The 25906-nt window shown below is 39.7% G+C and overlaps 1 long non-coding RNA gene across 1 annotated transcript in view; it reads left to right on the top strand.

Moving 5' to 3' along the window:
- Window positions 1-25906, top strand: part of LOC119508978 — an 86830-nt gene that overhangs the window by 46611 nt on the left and 14313 nt on the right. Inside the window, exon 2 of the long non-coding RNA XR_005211607.1 lies at window positions 17087-17197. This is a non-coding gene — a long non-coding RNA (uncharacterized LOC119508978). The remainder of the gene's footprint in view (window positions 1-17086; window positions 17198-25906) is intronic.

Here is a 25906-nt window from a genome sequence, read left to right on the forward strand (position 1 = left end):
CAAAACAGAACAAAAAGATGGGATGCAAATATGACAAAATGCTAAAAGTTTTAATTCTGGGTTGGTCAGAATATACGTGTTTGTTATTTTATTTGTATTTTTATGTATTTTGAATGTTTCTAGTGATGTAAGAAAATATAAAGTACAAAGTTTAAAAAAATGTGTGCATCCCAGCTCACTCTTTTCAATGTACAAATCTACTTTTCCTGTTGTTACAGTCCATTTTTACTGAATAAAATAAACATTTTTTCAATAACTTTAGTTTCTAGGACATTGTAGCTATTTATTCTATCTCTCAGTAACAAATTTTATATAAACACAGTTTTTTGATTCTTTTAGATAAATGATTATTAAACTAGGTGTCATGACACACTGATGATTCATAGCCAATAATGAATTTTGCAATTTGCTCCTAATAAGAGTTAAAGTACTGAGATTTGCAAATGGGTCCCTTAAAATTAACCATAGTAATTTCAAGTTTATCCTATGTTACTTTTACTGTCATTTACTGCTCTCTGGCCTATATATGTAAAAGTATGTATACGTATGTGTATATGCACGTGTGTATGTGTTTGTGTATATATATGTGTCTGTATATATATTCCCTGTACCCACCCCTAGGAAACAAAGCAGTAGAGTTATAGCCAGTGGACCAGAAATCATAAACAACCTCTTATATATCCAAATAATGTACTGGCACATGTCTTTATCCATCGAGTGTTGCAGTAGGTAATGATAATCACTACTCTATAGCAGTGCTGCTCAACCAGGGGCAAGTTTGCCTGCAGAGGCCATTTGCAATGCCTGGAGACATTTTTGGTGGTCATAATTGGTGATACTATTGACAATACTATTGGCATCTAGTGAGTAGAGGCCAGGGAAGCTACTAAGCATCCTACAATATGCAGGGTAGCCTCCACAACCAAGAAGGTTCCGATCCAAAATATCAGAAGTGCTGAGGTTGAGAAACCCTGTTCTAAACCATCTCTTTCCAATCTAGTCCAACTTATTTCATTCTGCGTTCCTCTCTAGTAGAGTCACTCCAGGAAAATGTGGGTTTTGCTGTTAGCTTTTGATATATGAGAGCTGCCTTCAGGATTTTGGAGAATTATTGAACATGCAGTAGATGTGGAGCAACAGGTAACTGTATTTTTAAAGAAAATACTGTTTCTTAGGGAAAAAAAGAAACAACTTCAAATTGGTCTCTAGCCATATTTAAAACTAAAGCTCTATGTCTTCAGATATTTGGCTCTGTTTATGTTTTATCTTAAAAGAGTTTTAACAGTAGTTTCTTTTGGAGAGTAGAAATGAATTATTGGAGAAGCATGCAGTTGTACTTTATACTTTTCAGTATATTTGAATATTTAATAACAGGTATATAACATTGTGTTACAAAATATAAACATAATATAAAACCTTTTTAAAAGGTTGAAATTTCCCAGGTGGAACCTAAAACTAACACAGTATTTAGGCATATAATTTTATTAAAATAAATACTGCCCTAATTAAAAACCAAGCCATATGGGAATAGACCATCCATTCAGCAAACAAATGTATATTGAGTCCTTATTTGTTCATCCATTCAAGGACACAGAACTGAAAGATATAGATGCTTATGGTCTAACAGAGGAAACAGATGAGCAAAGCAGCACTGAAAATATCTCAGTTACGTGAACGCAGAGTATAGTACCTAACTACACATTACAGTACTGCTGAAGACTTCTTGAAATAAGTGACTTAATCTGAGTGTTGAGGAGTGAATAGTAATTAATTAGGTGAGCTCAGTAGGGAAGGATTTCCAAAGAAGAAAATTGATTGCTTTGGAACTGAAGGGCCTTGGGGTTAGAAGGGATAATGGAGTAGTGACCTCCGGGTCCTGGCCCATTCCCTTTCCCCACCACTCCTCCCCTCCTTCTCCTCCACCTGTTTTCAAGTTAGAGACTTGAATAGTTGGCTTACTCACTAAGCCAGTAAAGAAGGAGCAGCGATGCAAAAGAGATGGAAGGACTGCCTCCTGGACAGTGTCAAGACGTGCGAGAGGCGAGGCAGTGATAAGCACCAGTTCAGTTAGCCCACGGGAGGGCTGCCATTCCAGCCAGATCACAGAGAAGATAAGGGGGGATTTTGGTGCAAATCTTTTCACTAGGATGGTTTGGGGTCAGTAAATAGAGGTTTCTGCCTCATGCTGTTCTTCTATTGTTGCCTGAGAATGAACTGAGTGAGCTGCAGTGAGGCTTGTAAAGATTGATTTAAGATGAATTTCCTGACTTCAAGCAGCCTAACAGAAGAGAGAAAATCTATATTCCAATAACTATTATAAATGATAGTAAGTGATAAGTGTAATGAGACAATTAAAAATGAAGTGTTGGAAACTTCAGAGATGGGGATATTACCATCAAGCAAGGATGTTATTGCTTACTGGTTTATAATCACCAGATAATAAAGGTAATTGCACCTTGGTAACAACCAGGAGTCTGAACTAAAAACCCTACAAGTGGATAAGTAGGTCAATCCAAATAAATCATCAAGGTGGAAAAGTAAAGATGGGCCACCAGCATTAGCTCCTAATACACAGGGTGCCTGTCGCCTCTCAATTATTTAAGATAATGGGCTAAGTTACCTACTACCAATAATCTCTTCTCTCTTACCTACTCTCTCACACCCCCTCCCCTTTCTCTTTCTCCGTCTCATCTCTCTCATCTCTGGATATCAGTTAAAATCCTCTGAGTTTCCCAAGGCTGATCTTACCTGGTGGGAATCTCTAGTAGTCTCATCAGAAGGATCCTAACAAAAAAGTGTGAGGGAACTAAAAGGAAAGAGAAGAAGGTATAGAGCAAAACTGATGAATAGAGAAGAGAGAAAAAGGGTAAAGACAAAGTTAAGGGGAAAGACAAACAACAAAAAAATCCTCCCCCCCCCCACCCATCAGGAGTCCAGGGAAACTGATACATGAGATTATTCTGATACATAAAAACCAGGAAGTATTACTTTCTTCTAATTAAGAAATTATTTTAATAATTTTTATTAAAAAAAGAAAACGTTGGAACACTCAATTCATTTTTTTCTTCTTCGGATTGTGCTGGGGAAATTGGAGGACGCTCAGAGAGGAATAAGTCAACAAGTATTTGTTGAGGGGCTAGGGTGTGCCAGGCACTATGACAGCATTAGGTATTAGCCATAGCCTTGGGCAACGAATGAATAAACCCAAGGATGGTCTGGATTTAGGCCTATGCTGAGCTAGTTCAGGAGTTCTCAGCCAAGCCTAATGTTGCCCACCAGGGGCATTTGGCAATGTTGGGAGACATGTTTGGTTATCACAACAGGGAGACACATGTTATTGGCATCTAGTGGATCGAGGCCAGGGATGCTACTTAATGTCCTACAATGCAACAGATAGACCCCCCCATGACGGAATTATCCAGTTCAAAATGTCGACAGTGCTGAGGTTGAGAAACTCTAGCTCTTCCTCCAGTTACCCATCTCCTTTAAGTCTTTTCTCAAATAACATCTTCTTAATGAGGCCTAGGCTGACTGCCTTCTATTTAAAGTTGTTAGCTCCTCCCTGAACTTCTCCACCCATTTCCTGACTAAATCAGTATAGCACTTTTCATCTTCTGCTAGAGTGTACCATTTCTTTATTATTTTGTTGTCAGTGTCTCTCCACTAAAATACACATTCTGTGAAGCTGGGAAGTTTTGGGTTGATTGGTTTCTGTTTATTCATTGCTACAGGTATCCCCTATTCTCAATAAATGTTTGATATCTGAGGGAAGAAGAGAATGGGTCCCGAGTTAAGAACACACTTTGGTGAAAGGAGTTGGGATTATCTAAAAGGTCAGTGGAGATTCACAGTATGGAGATTGGGAGAAGGAAGAGCTTTTACAAAGCAGTGCTACCTTTGGACAAGAGAGCCCAATAAGGAGCTGGGGCAGGTAGACCCACAAAGGGCCCTGTGGAGGATATAAACTTTTGAGTGTGAGGCAGGATTATATCTCAAGATATTAATCTGGTTGTGAGTGATGTTTCTGCTCCCTTTCACTCCCTCACTAGCACCCAGAGGGCCTTTTTTCCCCTCTCTGCTGCTTTTACTGGAGTACTAACAAGATTCAAAGGAACAGCTGACCTAAATTCAAGACAAAGATTCTCATCTTGGAGATATTTTTACAGGATCATTTTTAAAAAAACTTCTAAGATATTAGACAAGATCAGACTAAGGGTAAAAGGAAAGAGAAGGTGAAATGAAAATGAATGGATAAAGGAGGAATTGGAGGGAGGAAAATGAGAAGATATAGCCAGAGGCCTTGGAGCAGAACGTACTCTCTGACGATAAAAAAAGTTCCTTCACATTTGGTCCTTCAACCCTCAACGCAACTGAACCATCTCTAGGAATAATGGTCAATCAATAGTCATGGCGACTTGCGAGCATCCTGAGCAGAAGTTAGGGAACTTGCTCCCTGGGGAGGATGGGACTTGAAAGGAGAAGCTGTGTACTCAAATCCCACTACTTGGAGTCCTGGCTGGAAACAGGAGGCCCAGTCAGGGTGACTGAGGACAGTTTAATGGAGGGACTATTTTAAAAGACCTGGGAAAGGTGGAGGGAATCCAATCAAACATGCCTAGGTTTGAAGGGGCAATGGGGGTGTGGGTGTGGGTGGGGGTGGTATTAGGTTCAATCAGGGAAGTAGAATTAGAGTAAGGATTATGGAGTAAGGGATTTATTATAGGAATAAGACATTGTCCAATTGTGGCAGAAGCTGGGGGGAGTAAGGGTCTGAAAGGATGGATTTGGAAGATCAGAGAAAAGTCCTCACTGGCCTTCCTGAAGTCAAGCATACGCAGCTGCTGTAGTGGGACTGTGAGGAAGAGCTGGGAGAAGTCTAGGGAAGGTTATTGCCTCTGTGTTAGGTGGTGGGTCTGGGGTTGCTGCTTATCAGCAAAGCCAGCAGTCAAGAAGAGCAAGATTCAGAGTAGAGGAGAGTGAGGACAGACTGGAATCCATTGGCAACTCTATCAGTCTCTCACCACTTCGAACCACAGTGACCTTTGGCAGTCATAGAGGCTGATTTCTGCCTTCCAGGTCTCCCATGAATTACTCTTTTGGCCAGTGCTAACCTAGAACCATACAGGATGGGAATTCTGGGAAATGCTGTTTTAGTTTAGGCAATTGGGCACAGTACAAACCACCGCAGAGTGAGAATCTACATGACCTCATAGAGACAGGAGCTGTAGAAGGCTTCCTAAAAGGAGCTGTGGCTTTTTAGGGGGTGACCAGCCAACTTGCATGGCAGCAGGGAGGCATCTGGAGGTATAAGTAACTCTATCTCCCCCTCCTCCCACTCTAGATTTCTTGCCTTTGTCCCCCGTCCCCACCCCATTGGCTAAATCCCTCTGAAAGCCAGAGGGAAGGGAGCCATGTGCAAAGAGGATACAAAAATCAGCCTCTGGAGGCCCAGAACTGGGTAGAGGGTGGAGAGAACTGGATAATATTTAGCTGAGACCACCCATTTTGCCCTTCAGCAGTTAGTTGTCCAAATGGAAATAAAAGGTGTCCTCAACACAAGAAATGCAAAAAATCCCAACAGCTATCCTATCAATGTGGGAAAATGTCAATGTGTTGATATTCCCACTATAAACCTAAGGCATTTGCCACCACCAGTACTTATCCTACAAGGCAGAGGTGAAAAGGGGTGGAAAAGAAACAATTTTTTAAAAACACAAGTGCTGTATCCCCCCACTTATGTAGCTGGTCACAAGGTAGAAGTGGATAAGCATAGCTCCCTTCTTCTACCTCCTACTCCATGCTCCCCTAACCCTCCACTAATACCTGTCTAGGAAGAGTTCTTTACCAGATAATTGAGACATGTATGCCAGTTTGTATATATTATGTCCCCCAGAAAAAGCCATATTCTTTAATGCAATCTTGTGGGGGCAAATTGATTAATCTTTTTGATTAGAGTGTGACTTCTTGATTGAAAGTTTCCGTGGAGATTTGACTCTGCCCATACAGGGTAGGATTTGATTCGTTTACTGGAGTCCTTTAAAGGGAGCTCTCACAGAGAGCAGAGAGAGGAAAATGCCCTGGGACATGCTAAGCCAGGAGACCCAGGCACTTGCTGGCAGTTTAAGATGCTAGCCCAAGTTTGCTCTGGAGAAGCGGAGAGAGACAAGCCCAGAGACATTTTTGGAGAACGGCATTTTGAAATGCAACCCAGGAGCAAAGGAACAGGGACACCAGCCATGTGCCTTCTCAGCTGACAGAGGTGTTCCGGACACCACCAGCCGTTCTTCAGTGAAGGTATCTTCTTGTTGATGCCTTAATTCGGACACTTTCATGGCCTTAGAACTGTAACTTTTTAGACTAATAAATCTCCTTTATAAAAGCCAATCCATTTATGGTATTTTGCGTAATGGCAGCATGATTTAAACATGATTTAAATCCTTGATGGTCCTGTCCTTTGAGGTTGCCATGTCTTTTTTATTGGCATAGAGGACACTAGGAGGTACTCCAGTAAATGCCTTGGGTTCCAGACATAGTTTTCTTATCCCATTGTGTTGAAGCCATTCTGGTGACCACCTTCTCTTCCTATTGTTTCAGTGATGTGAAAACCCCAAACTGATCATGTCAGAGTTTCAGCTTCTAATTTAAATGAATCATAACTGAGTTCTCTGGTGTGTGTACTCCTTTGGTCACTAAGACATCCAACTATAAGCCCAGGTTTGCTGGGATGGAGAACAAAAATTCTCTCAGTAGGCCTTTTAGTCATATTGAGAGAAGCTATTCCTCCTCCTCCCTGTGATGTGTAGGCCTGTGAATTTTGCCTATGTACAGAAGAGTACCACATATCGGGTTTTAGTTTAAAGGATAAAGAAAATCTTTTGGGACAAAACCTCAGCCTTGCAAGAGACTTTTTCCCACTGGCAGATCGTTCTACCCTTTTTGCAGGCCAGTAGCTTCTGATCGATGAAGTGCTCCTTGAAAAGTGATGTCATGGACTGACTTGTTCCATTCTCTCCAGGCAAACAGGTCGTCAGTATGTTCATCAATTATGTGAGCAAAAGCTATCATAGAATCCCATTTTGAAGATGTTTCTCCTAGGACCACTCCTGGTACCAGTGCTCTCTCTCTTAGCATTGTAACAGGAAAAAAATTGATGCACACAAAAGACGTCGTTGCAGACAGTTGTTTTTTTTTAATTTTATTTTGAATAAATTCAAACTTACAGGAACAGTTGCAAAACAATACAAACCCCATACACAGAACTCCAGCATACCCTGACCCCCCTCCCCCGATACCCCAGTCCACCAACTTTAACATCGTGTCACACCACCATTTCTTTCTTTCCCTCCCTCCTTCCCTCCCTATCATCCATCATCTATTGCTCTGTCTTCTGAACATATGAGAGCAAGCTGCACACATCCTTGAACAAACAATATAATTCATATATACATTTCCCATGAACAAGAACATTCTTTTATGCATTCCCATTAAGCGCAGCTAAGAAGTTCAAGAAATTCAACATTGATATTCAACATTGATACAAAGCTTACATTCTATATTTCCTTTTTTTTTATTCTTATGTCTCAACTGTGTCCCTTTGAGCCTCCTCTCCTCCATCCTCAGATCCCATCCAGGATCATCCTTGGCATTTAATTGTCATTATCTATTTAGACTGTCTGTTTTTTTTTTCCCACCAATTGTGAAAACATATATACAGCCATTCCAACCCCTCCCTAGCATTCCATTAGTGGGATTAATCACATTTAGAATGCTGCAATGCTATCACCTTCCCAGCATCCATTACTAGAAATTTCTCTTCACCCCGAACAGAAAGCTTACACTCATTTCTTAACTCCCCATTGCCCCTTCCCCCGCTTCTCATAACCCCTACTCTACTTTTCATCTCTATGGTCATATTCTCTGATACCTTCTTTGTGTTTACTGTGGGGCTTAAATTTAACCTCTTAAATCTATAACAATCTTGTTTTTCTTTGATACCAACTTAATTTCAATAGGACATGGAAACTATGTTCCTATACTCCTCCATTCTCCCACCTTTATGTAGTTCTTCTCAAAAATTACATATTTTAAATTGAGTCCAAAACCACTGATTTCTCATTACAGTTTATGCATTTTAGATCCTGTAGGAAGTAAATAGTGGAGTTACAAATCAAAAATACAGTAGTATTAGTATTTACATTTACCATGTGATCTTTACTGGAAATCTTTATTTCTTCATGCAGTTTCAGTCAATTGTTTAGTGTCCCTTCCTTTCAGCCTGCACAATTCCCTTTAGCATTTCTTATAGGACTGATCACCCGGTGATGAAGTCCCTCAGCTTTTGATTATCCGGGAATGTTTTCATCTCCCCCTCATTTTTATCCTCCAGGTGTTTGTGAATTTTCTAAGTCTCTGACTTCTATTTGTATTCCATTGTGGTCAGAGAATGTGCTTTGAATAAATTCAATTTTTTTGAAAATTTATTGAGGCTTGTTTTATGTCCCAGCATATGATCTATTCTGGAGAAAGATCCATGATCACTAGAGAAGAATGTGTGTCCTGGTGATTTGGGATGTAATGTTCTATATATGTCTGTTAAATTTCTCTATATCTCTCTCTCCTTTCTTTGTTTCTCTGTTGGTAGGGCTCCCTTTAGTATCTCAAGTAGGGCAGGTCTTTTATTAGCAAAATCTCTCAGCATTTGTCTGTGAAAAATTTAAGCACTCCCTTAAATTTGAAGGAGAGTTTTGCTGGATAAAGTATTCTTGGTTGGAAATTTTTCTCTCCCAGAATTTTAAATATGTCATGCCACTGCCTTCTCACCTCCATGGTGGCTGCTGAGTAGTCACTACTTAGTCTTATATTGTTTCCTTTGTATGTGGTGAATTGCTTTTCTCTTGCTGCTTTCAGAACTTGCTCCTTCTCTTCAGTATTTGACAGTCTGTTCAGGATATGTCTTGGAATGGGTTTATTTGGATTTATTCTATTTGGAGTTCACTGGGCATTTATGCTTTGTGTATTTATACTGTGTAGAATGTTGGGGAAGTTTTCCCCAACAATTTCTTTGAATACTCTTTCTAGATCTTTACCCTTCTCTTCCCCTTCTAGGACACCAATGAGTCTTAAATTTGGACGTTTTATTTTATCTATCATATCCCTGAGATCCGTTTCAATTTTTTTTATTTTTCCCCATTCTTTCTTTTATTCTTTCATTTTCCATTCTGTGGTCCTCGAGGATGCTGAGTTGTTGTTCAGCTTCCTCTAATCTTGTATTATGAGTATCCAGTGTCTTTTTAATTTGGCCAACAGTTTCTTCTATTTTTGTAAGGTCTTCTATTTTTTTGTTTACTCTTACAATTTATTCTTTATGCTCTTGTAGGGTTGTCTTTATGTCCTTTATATCCTGTGCCATGCTCTTCTTCATGTCCTTTATATCCTGTGCCATGCTTTTATTGTTTGTCTTTAGTTATTTGATTAATTATGCCAAGTACTGTGTCTCTTCTGATCTTTTGATTTGGGTGTTTGGGCCTGGGTTATCCATATCATCTGGTTTTAACATATGCTTCAAGATTTTCTGTTGTATTTGGCCTCTTGGCATTTGCATTACTTAATAGGGTTCTTTCAGAGTCTAAAAAATAGCGATCTCTAATTTGTCAGATCTACAGCTTGGTGGCGTACACTTTCTCTAACCAGCAGATGGCATCTGCAAGTCACCTATTCCCCTCAAGTCAGTTCTCCTCAACTTTGTCTTTGTGGTGTGTTGGGATCTGATTCTTGTGGGGTTCAATTGGTGCACTAATTTTGAGTGTGTCGGCCCTCAATGTGGGGTGAGTGTCTGAGCAATTAGGGAGGCAGGGCAGCTTTAATAATCAAACCTTCTAGGTGTTCCTGGAGATTTATGGCTGTTTCAAGATTCCAAGCCTTCATTTCAGTCCCACCACAGATTGTCTCTGCCACTGACCCACAAGTCCCTGGCACTGGTGTAGGGTCCCTGGGATTTCCAAGCAGGTCCCCCTTCTCAGCTGTGCTCTTCCAGGACCCCTGCTGCGGGAAGGCTGTGCCACATCACAAGTGTGCACCGGCCCTCCAGGGAAGCCCTGGGCCACCATGCTGTGCAGGGGCATTCCCAGACTGCTGTAAAGATGGTTGAATGGGGTGTGTTAATTTTCCCCTCTTCGCACAGCTCTGCCTTCCCAGCTCTGGAACAGTTAGCTATGGGTGCACTAAAGGCCACTGTCCATGGCCGATATTGTGGCATGTGCGCAGTGCTGCGGGAAACACTCCCCATCACACTGGGATCCTCGGCATGGCTCTGGGCTATGGGTCCGGCCCTGGGCAGGAGCGTCCCCAGCCCACCAAGGGAGATGGTTGCATGGGACGCGGTTTCTTTCTCCTTTTGGCTCCCCTCTGCCCTCTTGGCCCTGAGACAATCAGCATCTCCAAACATCAACCCACAGTTTCCCCACACACAATGTGGCCGCTGGACTTTCAACCAGCTCACTCACTCGTTTCAGAATGCAGACTCCCGGTTTCACCAAATGTACAGTCCCTGTGGATTTAGCAGACTTTGTCCAGCTGGTGCATTGCTGGAACTGGTGTTCTGGGTCACTTTCTGGCTTTTATCTAGTATTTTTCATGGAGGTGTTTTTTTGCCCTGTCTTACCTAGCTGCCATCTTGGGTTCTCCTTGCAGAGAGTTTAAGGATGGAATTATTTACACAGAGGAGGCTGGATTAAGGAAAACCAGAAAGGGATGATGCAGCACTCCAGAGTTCCCAAAAGCAGGGAGTCATTATCACCCTGGGCCAAAAGGAGCAAGTCGGGAAGAGTTTCTGGAATCTACAGTGACCACTATCTAGAGTAGAGGGCTGCCAAAAGAATCTGTGGACTTTCACAGGGAAAAACATCTCTTGCTAACTATGGCCTATAAAACAGTTTGGGTTACCAGAAAGTGGGGTGCTGCTTGGCAAATAACTAAAAATGTGGAAATGGCTCTGGCATTGGACAATGGGTGGAGGCTAGAAGAACTGTGATGCCCTTGATTAAAAAAAGCCTAGGTTGCTTTGAAGAAATCAGTAGAAATATGGAGATTAAAGGTACTTTCTGATGAAGCCTTAGAAGGAAATTATGAATGTGTTATGGAAACTGGAGGAAAGGCAATCCTTGTTATAAAAGGTAGAGAACTTAGCAAAATTGTTTTCTGAGTTGGATGGAAAGCAGAACTTGAAAGTGATAAACTTGGCATTTCAGCTGAGGAGATTTCCAAACTAAATGTGGAAAGTACAGCCTGGCTCTTCTTTGCAGCTTATAATAAAATGTGAGAGGGAAGAGAGAAGCTGAGAACTGAATTCTTAAACACAAAGAAACAAGAAAGTGATGATTTTTTGAATTCTCAGCCTATCCAGAGTGTGCTCTGAGACTAGGGCCAGAAGTAGCTCTGTCAGGGAGCTTTCAGGAAGTCAGTCTCAGAGAACAGGGTTCCGTGTGAGGGTTTAATTGAACAACACTTTGCTCGTGAAGGTGTGACTGAACATAGATCCAGTCAGCTGGAAATCAGGATTGAAAATGCAGTTATCTAGGAAGGGTGTATGGAAATTTCTATTGTCTGATGGTTCAGAGTCCCTAGAATTGCACACAAAGCCCAACAAGGTTTTTGTGAAATTTGTATGAACAGAAACAATGCCTGGAAGGGACAGAGAAGGAATGAATTGAAGGAAAAATGACTTCAATGGCAGAACCATGGAAGCTGAGGTCTGGACCTAAAGGATCTCCTCAGGCCAAGAGAATGGGCCAACGCACATGCTTGAGGGGCATGCCTTGTTCAAGGAGACTGCCACCACCCAATGCTCAGAGAGGGTGTGCTCTGTGCCCCAGCTTTCTGTGCCCCACAACCATAACCAATTTTGATGACTTTTTATGCCTAGCATTGTTACGAAAATGACTTAAGGCTTTTAGGATGTTGTGATAGAATGAATGTATTTCTCATGTGGGAAGAACATGTCTTTTTGAAGTCCAGTGGGCATACTGTTGGGGATTGAATCAAGTCACCCACAAAAAGTATGTTCAGGTCCCAATCTCTGGTCCTGTGTGTGTGAACCCATTTGTAAATAGGACCCATTTGAAGATGTTATTAGTTCAGGTGTGCCCAAAATGAATGAGCCTAGACCTCAATCCAAAATGGATGAAGTCCTTATGAGCAAAGGAAATTGGACGCACAGGAAGCCACAGGAAAAGCAAGAAACTGAAGTCAATGGAACCTGGAAGAGAAAGAAGACATCGCCATGTACATTGCCATGTGACAGAAAAGCCAAGGACCAGGGATCTCCAGCAGCCAGCCCCAGAATGTCACTGTCTTCAAAGAGAAAACATTGCCTTGCTGATAGCTCAGTTTTGGACGTCTTCTGACCACAAAACCATGAGCCAATAAATTCCTGTTGTTTAAGCAACCAATTATAAAGTAGCAGTCTTAGCAGACAGGAAAATAACATAGCCTGGCAGAGTGAAACAACTGAATAAATGCCCCAACCTACCTCTACTGATGGGAATAAATGCCCCACATTGCCAAACCCTAATTAGAAGTCATAGAGCAATGGAGTCCACAGAGATTAGCTTCTCTGGATACATAACAAGGTGAAGAAAAGGTGAAGGGGTGAATCGGGAAAGCCAAACAGAGAATATCCAACACAAAACCAGTGGGTAATATCACTGCAAGCAGAAGCACAAGAGGAACCCAAACTCCTGTTACATATTTTGCATGCACTTCAAATTCCCTCCTCTGTCTTATAAATCCCTTGAATTAAGACCAAGTCCTCAATAAGATGTGAGACACCTGTAGATGCATCTGTGGTAGTGGTCTGGACCTGGGCTATCCCATATGGTAGTCACGTGGTTATTGAGCACTTAAAAATGTGGCTATTTTGGCTAAGGACCTGAATTTTTTTATTTTATTCAATTTCTAGCCCATTTAATTGTTTAAAGTTTACTTTTACATCAAATTATACATTCACATAGTTAAAAGCACTAAATCATTCTAGAATTCTTATTTAAAAACAGTGTCTTTTAAACCCTCATCACATTTCTTTTTACAGAAGAAAATGTTTTTCATTGTTTGCTGCTTTTTTCCCCTTTATGTGTGTTTATTTTTTTAATCAACTTTATTATTTATAGAAGGTTTAGGTTTACAGAAAAAAAAGTGGCAGAAAGTAAAGCGTTCCCATATACTTTCTCCCCTTCCTCCCACGTACAATTTCCCTTATTATTATATCTTTTATTGAAGTGGTATATTTGGTATAATTGACATACCAATATTGATAAATTATTATTAATTAAAGCCCACAGTTGATACTAGGCTTCACTCTGTTATACTGTTCTATGTGTTTTGACAAATGCATAATATCGTGATCTGCCATTACAGTATCATGCAGAGTAGTTTCAGTGCCCTAAAAATTCTCTGTGTTGCCCTTTCCCCCTTCAGGGATCATTGATCATTTTACTGTCTATAAATTTGCCTTTTCCAGAGTGTTACGTAGTTGAAAGCATATAGGATGTAGCCTTTTCAGACCAGCTTCTTTCACTTAGCAATATGTATCTAAGGTTTCCTCCATGCCTTCACATGGCTCAAAAGCTTATTTCTTTTTACCACTGAATAATATTCCATTGTAAAGATGTACCATAGTTTGTTTATCCATTCATCTGTTGAAGGACACCTTGGTTTGCAATTGGGGACAATTATGAATAAAGCTGCTATAAACATTCATGTGCAGGTTTTTGTTCAGAAATATATTTTCAAATCATTTGGGTAAACACTAACAAATGCTATTGCTGAACACATATGTTTAGCTTTGTAAGAAACTGCTAGATGTTTTTGCTGAAAGCCACATGTAATGTACTTGGTAAAAAGGAACTAAAGTAAATAGGTATTTAGTGTAAGGTTTTATGTTTGTCTGGCTAGGAGTTGGGCTATGTCATTATTTGCTGTAGCTGTAAGTGCCAGAGGATAAAATTTCCTCTGGTGTCCTTGTTTTAGTCTTCCTTGTTGTCTTTGGCTTTCCCTAGAAACTTCTTAAATAAGATCTGAGCCTTGTAGTCCTTTCAGTTGTAAACCTTTGCTTTTATAGATGAACTCTACTGATGTGGTGGTAAGATGTAGGGGGAGAAGTGTTCTATAATCCTATGACTTGGTCTCAGTATTTTAGTGAACTTGTGTTCCTGGACTATGACCTTCATGAGGGCATCTCAGCTCCACCCCTACCCCTTCCTTCCTACCTTCCCTTCTTCCTTCCACCTCTCTTCCTTCTTTCCTTCCTGCCTACCAGTCACAAGTATTTCTTGGGCACTTATAAAGTGTCTGGCCTTATGCTAAGTTCTGGAAATCTGGTGGTGCTACAGTGGAGTACAACACAGATCTCTGAAGGACCAATCAAAGGAACCTAACTTAGATGGTTTGGGGATGAGGCACAGTGGTGAAATGTCATAAAAAGTTTGCCCTGAGACTTGAAGGTTGTGGAATACTAGGGGTTATGTAGATGAAGGGAGTGGGGGTGTGTGTGTGTTGGTAAATGCTCCAGGGAGAGAGAAGAGCATGGGCAGAAATTCTGTTCCAAAGAAAGCACTGTGAGTGACAAGAACTCGGAGGAGACAGTCGAGTAGAGCACAGAGAGGAAGGGGAAGCCTGGGACTGATGAAGCTTGGGAAGAGAGACACAGTCTGTGTTAGGGATTTTTTTCTTAATGCTAAGGCCCATAGGTGGACCCTGAAAGGTTTTCGGCTTGAGCAGGGGGAGGTGATATAGTAAGACTTCCATTAAATGGGAACAGATACAATTCCAGGAAACCAATCAGGAGGTGCTTACAATAGCCCATGTGAGAGTCAACAATGGCTTAGACAAGAGAGAAGCAAACAATGAATCCAAAAAGCTGAGAAGGAAATAGGACAGGTCTTGGTGGAGGATTGTGACAGAGGTTGAAAGAGAGAGGGGCTTTGTAGGTGCCCAGGTATTTTGATGTGACCACAGAATGAGGGGTGGGATCATCCACCAAACACTCTCAAAGAAGATGATGGCTGCAAACAAGCTTTTATATTGAATTTTGCCTGGGCTAATATTTGACTTTTCTCATTTTTTATTAGTGTTATTTAATACAGACTCAATACTTTCTATACTCTTAATAGGAAAAAAAAGAAAACACCTTGAAAAATAGTTCATAAAATCAATAGGAAAACACTCAGACCCCAAAAGATAAATGGACAAAGAATATGAACAAAGAGTTCTTAAAGGACCAAATACAAATGGCTAATCAACATTTGAATATATGTTCAACCTAATTAGTAATCAAATAAATGTAAATTAAGATAAAGGAATAACATGGAAAAATAAAATAGAAAAAAATTAGCAATAAGTATCAAGAGCTTTTAAAATGCCTTAGGCCTAATAATTCTACCTTTTAGAAAATATGCACTGGAAATGATCAGAATTTAGATACAGATTTATGTGCAAAGATGCTCATTAAAGAGGTGTGTATAATAGCAAAAGAAAGAAAAGAAAAGAAAGGAAACAGTTCTATTTCCTCAAATTATAAATTGGTAAGAGAATAGAAATCCATCTTATTTTGTTAAGATCCACCTGACTGCATGGAAAGGCTGGGACCAAATGTGTCCTTGAGTTCCATTCAGGGTCAATTGTCAGATCATTATGCTATAGAATACCACCACCCCCAAATGTGTACATTTTATGATCTCCATTTATATGATTATTTGTTACTCTTGCATATTTCTTTCACATTACTCTACAGCACAGGGGCTCAAACTTTTTCAGGCATCAGAATCACCTGGCTGGGAGAATTGTCAACTCAGCTTGCTGGGTCCCATCCCCAGAGTTTCTGATTCAGTACATCTGGGTTCACCCCATGAATTTGCATTTCTATCAAGTTTCCAGGTGAGACTGATGCTGCTGGCCTGAGGACCATGTTTGAGAATCACTACTCTACATCAATCATTTCAATTCTTATTATGAGTTTATGTAAAGTAACAAATTATCTGTATTCATTGAAAATATTTATTCTAGTTATTTGTTTTGGAAGGGCAGGGTGCTTCTCATTCTCTCCAGTAGACATTTTTAATAACAGATCCTGATGGCATACAAGCACTCATCCAAACAGAAACAGGCCACACATCAGGTCCATGAAATACAGTTTCACTATATCTAATTTCTGTTACCATGACTGCAATACGTCCAGGTAGTAATGGCACATCTTTTCACATAGCATCAGGATTTTGTGCTCCTTCTTAAATGACATGTATTAATGCATGAACATGAAGTTTTGAAATGCAACTGTCAGAAGGCAATATTGGGGAATTATCTGTAAAATATGTAAAATTTATCATCAAGGAAAAAGTTACACTAAGTATTCTGAAAACTTTCAGTCCACACTCCAAGTCTTTGTAGCAGAATCGTAGCTCCTTACTCTCAGCCTAGTTTTAGATGAGTTTTTTAAAGGAGTACAAGAGGTCTGACCTATGATACCTCAGGAACAGAGACGAAAATATAATTTTGGATGAAGGATCTAATATTCAACTTAGCTAGGTTGTTATCTTTTACTAAATTTACGTAGCTATTGATTTAATTGAATTTGGTTAATGTTACATAATAAATTCACATCATAACCATTTGAATCAAATTAGGTAATATATGTGAAGGAGCTCCATAAAAATGTAAAAGTTTGGTAGAAGTTACTATGTTTTACATTATGTGAATGAGAAACTGAACAGAGAGTTTAAACCATCACAGGGCTCATGGCAGGATCAATAACATAATAAAAATTCACCATCTCTTTGGTGACAAGTGCACTGGGAAATCTTGGACCTTGAAGACAGACAGACCTGGGTTTACATACAGGACCCACCATTCCTACTTGTAAGACTTTGGGCAAGTTACTTAGTCTTTCTGGGCTTGATTCAGTGTGCTTATCATGAAAATTATTGTAATGGTACTTACTGTTGTGACTGATAGAATTAAATAAAAGTTTGTAAAAAGTGCATAGCCGGTGATGTCATCAGTATGGCGACATAAACAGCTGTCAAAAACTTCTCCCCAGATATTCAGTGAAAAAGGGGGATAACCCTGACCTTGTTCAGAACTCTGGAGGAGGGTATGGATGGGAGAAGGACCCTACAGATGCTGAATTGAAGAAGAAGAGAGAGATCAGGTAGGAGAACTCCGTTCCGGGCCATGGGTTCTTTCCCCTCCCCCTCCCTCAGTCTCCCACAGCATGGAAAGAATACAGAACAGAAGTTAGGATTCCTAATGGATTGGAAGACTAAAATAGAATTAAGATGTCAGTTCTATCTAAATTGATTTATAGATTCAACGCCATAGCAATTAAAAGCAGAAATAGAAAAACCAATAACCAAAAAGTGCATAGCAGGTAGCACATACTAAAAACCACTGAATTGTACGCTTTAAAAGGGTGAATTATATTTCAATGAAGATTAAAGTGTGTAGCAAATTTCCTGATAGAGTTTCACTTTTTCCATTCTTTTGCTGTATAGTGCAATAATCAGGGAATGATAATCTTAGTATGCAAACAGCTAGATAACAAAAAATGCAATGGGAGTTATCATTTTGCAGAAGACTGGTAGAAGCTTTAAGTCAAGTTTAATGATAGCATATGCATTAGATAGGACAAATAGCTAAAATGTAAGATTGATCAGACATTTATCTCCATTTCTTCCTCAAATAACACTATTATGGCACTAAAATAATTTAAAAAGGTGTAAATGTACAAGGACAAAGACCCAGAAGAAAACTACAAACAAGGAATGTCAACAATTTTTTGAAAGATAAAACGCTAAACTTTTGGCAGCTGCAGGAAAGGATACCTGTTTTTTAAGGTGCAAAGTGATTTTGGAATACATTGGGAGGTGAGGGGTGGGGCAGAAAATAGGAAGACAGATTGAAAATCTATTTATAAAAAGTTAGAACTCAAGAACCTATCCCTATCCTATTCAGCCAGACAAAAAAAAAAAAAAAAAAAAAAAAAAAAAACCCTTGCCAGCCCTAGAGGGAGAGAGAATCTGGAATCCAGATTTATAACTCCACCTCTCCGACTCTACCAGGCAAAATATTGGAGAATTCCTCAGGGGACACTAGCCAACCCAAGCTAAAAGGCATACAGATGGAGCCCTACATCTGCATAGCCACCCTAGGGGAAAACCTACCCAGGTCTGCTATGTATCACCTTTATAGAAGCTCATCACGTATTTGAAGAATTTCTGTAACAATAAAGACAAGGACCAAACAAACCAAACTATAAGCCTATCCCAATTAGTGAGGATAGGCTTAATTATACTGCAATACAAGCGACGGCAAAATTTCAGTGGTCTAAAATAACGTTGGTTTACTTTTCACTCATGCTCTGTATACATCATGGCTTGGCAGAAGGCACATCATAGTTACTCAGTGTTCTAGGCTGATGGAGCAGCCACCCTCTCAACCCTGGGTAATCACCATGCCAGAGAATGAGGAAAAAAGATGCTGGAGGGCCTGGAATGAGTAGTTAAATTCTCTGACCTGAAAGTGACCCACATCCCTTCTGCTGGGTACCAATGGGCTTGAACTAGTCAGAGGACCCCACTCAACAACAAAGGAGCCAAAAACACAATATTACATGTGCTTAGAAAACAGAATTGTAGAAACAGTAGTGAATAGCACCAGTAACAACTACAAAGAGGAAACAGAGATAATTCATGGAGTAAGCAAACTTATAAGAAAAGCTATTATTAATATACTTAAATATAATGAAAATATTTCTACCTGAAACATGAAATAAATGCTATTAAAATAAAGCCAATAGTATGAGAACATAAAATTGCTCTTGGAATATTTTTTTCTTCAATGATACAAGAACATTTGAAAATTCGATATAGTATCAGAAAACTTAAGAAATCTCTTAGAAAATGGAATACAAAGAAAAAAAGATGGAAAAGAGGAGAGTAAGCTTAAGAAAATGAAGAGCTCAAGTAGTGTCAACATTTTATTAATGAGTTCCTGAAAGAGATAGCCAAGAAAATAGAAGTGAGGAAGGTATCAAATAAAGAATTCAATAAAATTTCCTGTAACATGAGTTTTCAGATTGGAAAAGCCCAGCAAGTACAAGTGGAATAAATAAAGTCTCATGTCAAGGCAGATATGCCTAAACAGTTTCATCCCTGACTTTCTAAGTTCATTCTTGTACTGGGTACATAACCTAGAAACTGTATTGCCCAGATTTTCTTACCTAAGGATTTCAGTTGAATTATCGATGACAAGCGGGCACAAGATATATGGAAAGCAGAAGAGAAGGAAAGTCATTATTCATGGGTAGCAGCTGTGGAGAGGCTCATGGGCTTTGCAGATGTAGTTTTCCCACAGTTTTGGACTCCTTTTGAGAATCATCCACTTTAGTGGTAAAGAAGGTTGTGCTCAAGATCTGTGGCCTTCCTGTGAGACCCGCACTCCCTAACCTTCACCACCCCCAGTCTCCAAAGTTTTGTATAAATTTATAGATCATTGTATTAAACCTCTCTCTACTTGAAACATCTACAGTTGATTCTACATTTCTGAACAAACCCAATGACTTAGTACAGTATCATGAAATTTTCCAACAGCAGGGGTAAAGAGAAAATCCTAAAATCTTGTGGGGTAAGATGTGAGAACATTAGCATTCAGAGCATTCCTATTGGCATGGCCACAGACACTCAATATTGGACACCAGAAGTAAATAGAATAATGCTTTCAAGATGCTCAGGCAGCACTATTTATAACCTAGAGTGTATAATTATTAGACACTATTCTTAGGTAAAATGACATATAATGTAGATATATGATTAATTAAGTGTGAAGATAAAATGAGGACATTAACCAAAATGAAAGTTCTCAAAAATGTACTGCCCAGAATCTTTTTCTTGGGAAGCAACTATAGGATGTGCTTCACCAAAAGTAGAAAGGTCACTAAGAAGAAGTGCAAGGAGCTGGGGGATCAAATGCAGGAAAAAGGGAGAAGAAAATTCCAAAGATGATAGTGAAGAGAAGTTGAAGGATAAAATGAGTAGCAGAACTAGAAAACAAGCAGTCCAAACTGGAGGACAGACACTCAGGAGTGACACCTCCAACAGAAAATTGCCTGATGTGTTTAATCATACTGAATGGAGTGATATTCTACAAGAGAGCTAAGAGAAGAAATAATGATATTGTGGTAGACAGCATTATTTGTTCAAAGATAATTGCTATATCTCCTAGTAATCTTCCCCAGGGGAGGAATATATTTTCTGTACCACTGATGTCAGGGATGGCCATGTGCCCTGTTGAGCTAATAGAATGAAAGCAAAAGTTGCATAGTCACCTCTGTGTGAAAGTTTTAAAAGCCGTCACATGGTTTTTCCATTTGATCTTTTCTATCTGCCAGGTAGCCAGGGGATCATAGACAAGGACTGCTTCTTTATCCTGGGTCCTGGTAAAAGGAAACCTGGAGGTGACCAGGAGATACCCTAACATGGAAAAGAACAGAGCAAGGGATAAATACCTTCATTATTATAAGGTTCTGGGATTTAGGGGTTATTTGCTACCTCAGTATAACTTAGCCTAAGCTGATTAAATAAATAGAAAACCAAAGAATCTAACAAACAAAAGCAACATTAATACTGGGGAAGACAAAGAGTTGCACAAGAAATGAAAAATCATATTATATATATATTGCTCAAATATGGACAATTCATTCCTTCAATCAATCATCCATTCATTCAGCAAATATGCAATTAGCCCCAGTTATATGCCAGGCATTATTTAAGTACTGGGAATAGAGCAGTGGATAAAACAGGCAACATTGTTGCCCTTGTGGAGCTTATTAGAATGTGTGGATATAGACAATTAACAAATATCTATTAAATATATCATAAATCAGAGAAAGTTATAGCAAGGTAAAGAGGAAATGGAGTGTTGAGGAGAAGGAGATATATTTTATACAAGCGGAAAGAAGTGAATGATTGAGCCTTGGGGTATTTGAAGGAAGACTGCTCCAGGAAAGGATATAAATATCAAGGATTTTAAGGGGAAGCACATTTGGCATTTTTGAGGAATATCATGGAGGCCAGCATGGCTGAAGAGGAGTGGTCTAAAGGAAAATGATGTGAGACTAAAGAGGTGGGTAGGGCAGGCAGTGCTCCATCGGGGGCCGTGACAAGGGCCTTGGCTTTTACTTTCAGTGGGTGGGAAGCCGTTTGAGCCTAGAACTGCCAGGATCTGATTTAAGTGTTTCAAAGATCACTCTGACTGCCCTGTTGAAATTTAACTGTAGGTGGGCAAGGGCAGAAGTAAGAAGACCAGCTCAGAGGCTACTGCAATATTCTGAGAAGAAGTGAGGGTAGCTTGGACCAGGGTTGTAGTCAATGAAAGAGTGATGAAAAGTAGATTTTTGGTTGTGTTTGGAAAGGACACCATTATTATGACTATAGAACAATATAATGTTGAATGTTGATTTAGGACAAAATAGCAATATAAATATGCTGAGAAAATGAAGTGTAAGAAATCTGTGTATATGTGCATGAATGTGGTGTGTGTTTTGGGAGCTAAATCTTCATCTGCCAAAGCTCGAAGTCAATCAATGCTACCAAAACCTGAAATATCAAGAAATAGCAGTGTAAGCATATTATTTGGGAATATGGGGACAAAAGCCAGAAAAGAACAGCTGAAAGTTGTAGCAGGGTTTGCCTTTGGGAGCTGGGACAGGCTGAGGAGAATATGGAAGCAGAAGACAGATATTTTTATGATGAGATTTGCAGTATTATTTGGACATGCAAAACTATGTACACATCACCTTGTCGCAAACAGAAACAGACGTTTAAAAAATACACTTAAATCTTTTAAGAAAATACTTGACACCTACAACATAAAGACCAGAATCACGGATGATAACTGATCACATTATACGAAATGGAAGCGTTGCTCTCAAGGTATTTATGCTCTGTATTGTTTAGAATCAAGACTCAGCAGCTCTTACAGAGGCCCCAAAATAAGATAGAAGTTTATTTTTCTCCTATGTAACATTCTTAAAACAAACCATTCAAGGCTGCTATGGTGGACCCAAGGTTCAGGAACCCAGGATCCTTCCATGCTGTCCTGCTGTCAATACCGAGATGTTGCCCATCCCCAGTCCGTTCTCTCTAGGCTCCTTTAGGGAAGAAAAAAACTCATCTAGCAAGGAGCAGAGATGCACAACCAACCCTCACTCACTGTCTCCTTGACTTACTGAAATGTTCCTTTGGATTCGGTTGCTCAGCCCCTGTGAGGTTCCTTATGTAGGAGAAGCAGCCCTGTGATGGAACGAGCATGGGCTTCAGAGCCAAACAGTCCTGGGCTTGAATCCCAGGCCCCATCAGTTATTAGCAGAGGCAAGTTGTTAATTAAACCCTTTACATTTCCATTTCTCCATCTGTAAGATGGGCATAATACTATATATTTGGTAGGGTTGATGTGAGAATTAAAGGAAATAATATGTAAAGCTCAACAATGGTTGCCATGAAGCAATTGCTCAATCAATGGGAGCTACTGGTATTATTAGCCAAAGTGACAATCTCAAGAGGAATAATTAAAATGTAAACCAGATCATGCCACCCCTATGGTCCTGCTTATCACAGCCTACAAGATCCCCCATGACCTGATTCTTGGCATCCGCTCTCCTCTTCACTTGACTACAAGCACACTCATGCCTTGGGCCTTTGCTGCTCCCTGTGCCTGGAATTCTCTTCCCCTAAATCTGACCTACTCATTTCATTTGGGTTTATGCTAAAATGTCACCTCCTCAGAGAGGCATTCCCTAGCCATCCAAGCTAAAATAATAACCACCATCACATTGTCCCCTAACTCTGCTTTCTATTTTCTTTATGGTGCTCATCCATCTATCATGTTATATATTATCTGTCACTCCCAAGAAAATGTTGATCCCTCAAGGGCAGGGATTTTGTTGTGTTCCATAGCCATATCCCCAGCACCTGAAAATACATGCTTGGCATATGGTAGGCCCTCGATAAATACATGTTGCAGGTGTAATACTAGGCATCATTAAAGCATGTATACATTGCACCCATCCTCATCATGGGCAAAACTGATTTCAGTAGAAAAGAAAAGCAAGACAGGCAGGGAGTTGGAGACAAATGGAGAGAGAGAATCTACTCTGGGAAAAACATTTGAAATGTGACTGAGGGTTATATCTGACCACTATGAAACGAAAGCTGAGGAAACATCTACCCTTAAATGAGGTCCGAGAGCTCTCAGGAAGTAACTCCTTCGTCTTGTGTTTATTTTGAATTCCTTGTTTCTTGGCTTTGTGGAGATGATTTCTATGGGATCAGGCAGCTTTGAATCTGTGTTCCCTTTTGCTGATGTTATTTCTCTTAAAAATGATGAAAGAGTGCCCTCCGAGCCACGATGCTCTGGTCCAGATGTCTGTATGGATCAAATAAATTGAGTAATGACCAACGTGTTTTTCATTTTGCACTGTGTGAACGTAGTCTTAACAAAAAGTCTTGTGCAATACAAGGGAGGCAAGCAAAGTCAAAAAAAAAAAAAAATCAAAGCCTTTTAGAATGAAGACAACTTTAGTATTTAGATAGCTGATTAAACACATGTGCTTGTAAACCAAGTGTTGTTAACCTGGGACCATGACTAGAGATCTAGAACACTAAGAGTGTGGATTTAGAGACTATCCAGAAAAACAAAAAAGGTAGAATGCAAGATAAAAATTTCAGAGCAAAAATTAAATGAATGTTTCCTGCCAACTCCTAATGTAGTCAACTTCCCTTTTATAAACATAACTTTAAAAAGCAAGACTTGAGATGGTTTGCCTTTTTTTTTAACTGATTTAACTGTCAGCTCTTTTATGTATTTTAGTTTGAATATCATACTTAACACATCCAGTCCCTTGCATATAGAAGTACTATGAAGTAAGTATTGATTGATCAACTGAATGGCTAGTCATACCCATGTTAACAGCTTTCTAGATGAAATAAACACATGTGGATGAAAACACTAATGCTTTGCTACATTGGTTAATATGACATGAATTTCCCCTATGCTACCCCACAAATCCATTTATGTTTTAGCTCTTGCTTTTACCCTGTAGCTTTTTCATTTTAAAAATCCTAAGAAGTTACTAACTGCAGAGCACAAAGCTCTGTTTCCTGATGACTGATATACTTTCAGCCCAAATATAACTAAAAGCTTATGTCACATGACAATAGAGATTTATTCTCCTTTGCCATCTCTCCACACTGTTTCTTTGCTTGGCCAGCTCCACACACAGAGTTTTACAAACCACTTCTTTGGTCTTTGGTGCTTGATATAATCTGACCCAGATATATGGGCAGCTGTCAGGCTACCTTTCCATGACAACCTTTGAGCTGCTGTTGAGCAGAATCTGAAGTGGGGGGTTATCTACTATGCATTTCTTCTCTAAGTCAAAAATAAATTCTAAAGCAAAAGTACTATTTGGCCTAGGCCATGATTTTTTTTTTCCATCTCCTTGTTGTGTCTATTTGAAGCAGAGTCAGCTAAAAGTATAAAAATTGATGCCTCCTCAGTTATTTCTAAAAAAAACACTTGTCTTTAAGTACCATCAGCAAAATCGATATAGATTATATTTTAACTTAATAAAAAAATCATTAAGTGTTGTGGATGGTCTACATAAAAATAATGGGTCCATGTTACGGTTGTTCCAGCAGTTCTAGTGAAAAGCACAGCCCTGTATCTATGCCCTGGTATAATACCCTCCTGCGTTGACTCTGAGCCAATGTGGGACATTGACGATAGTTTTGCAAGTAGAGACATGAAAAGTGCTTATACTTGTCCTTTCTTGCTGCCCTGAAACCACCAAGTAAAGAAGTAAAGAAGCCTAGGCTAGCCGGCTGGAAGACACGACACGTGGTGCGAAGAGAAAACATCCTAGCTGAGGCTCCCTGGACCAAACTGCCCTCAGTTACCTGCCAGGTGGCTGCAGCTGCATTGAATGAAGCCAGGCAAGACCAGCAGAACAATGACCTAGCTGAGACAGACGAAGGTGGTGATCCACAGAATCATGAGTAAATAAAATGACTTCTGTTTTAAGCAGCTAAGTTTTGGCATGGTTTGTTACATGCCAGTCAAAAACTGTTACACTTCTGTTCACAATGGTTTCTATTGCAAGAGCCCTATGAAGACTGCTAAGAAAGGAATCCTGAGATGAACTCACATTTTCCTAAGTGGTGGCTTCAAAGCATCGCCTTTTCTCTACAAAAGTATTTCTTGAAGTGTGATCTATGGAAATTCCTCATCAAAATCACCTGAAGTGATGTGGCCTCTCTGTCTCTAAGCCCACTCCACAGGTAAACTCATGCCACCCCCCCAACTTACATGGGACATGACTCCCAGGGATGTAAATCTTCCTGGCAACGCAGGACGTGACTCCCAGGGATGAGCCTGGACCCAGCATCATAAGATTGAGAAAGACTTCTGTACCAAAAGGGAGAAGAGAAATGAAACAAAGTTTCGGTGACTGAGAGATTTCAAATGGAGTCAAGAGGTCATTCTGTAGGTATTCTTATGCATTATATGGATATATGTTTTTAGTTTTTAGTGTATTCAAAAAGGTAGAAGGAAATACCTGAAACTGTTGAACTGCAACCCAGTAGCCTTGATTCTTGAAGACAATCGTATAACAATGCAGCTTACACGGTGTGACCGTGAGATTGTGAAAACCTTGTGGCTCACACTCCCTTATCCAGTGTATGGACAGATGAGTAGAAAAATGGGAACAAAAAGTAAATGAATAATAAGGGGGTGAGGAGGGGATGAGATGTTTGGGGTGTTCTTGTTTACTTTTATTGTTATTTTTATTCTTTGGAGTAAT

Source organism: Choloepus didactylus, chromosome 14 (genome assembly GCF_015220235.1).
Source record: "Choloepus didactylus isolate mChoDid1 chromosome 14, mChoDid1.pri, whole genome shotgun sequence".
Lineage (NCBI taxonomy): Eukaryota > Metazoa > Chordata > Mammalia > Pilosa > Megalonychidae > Choloepus > Choloepus didactylus.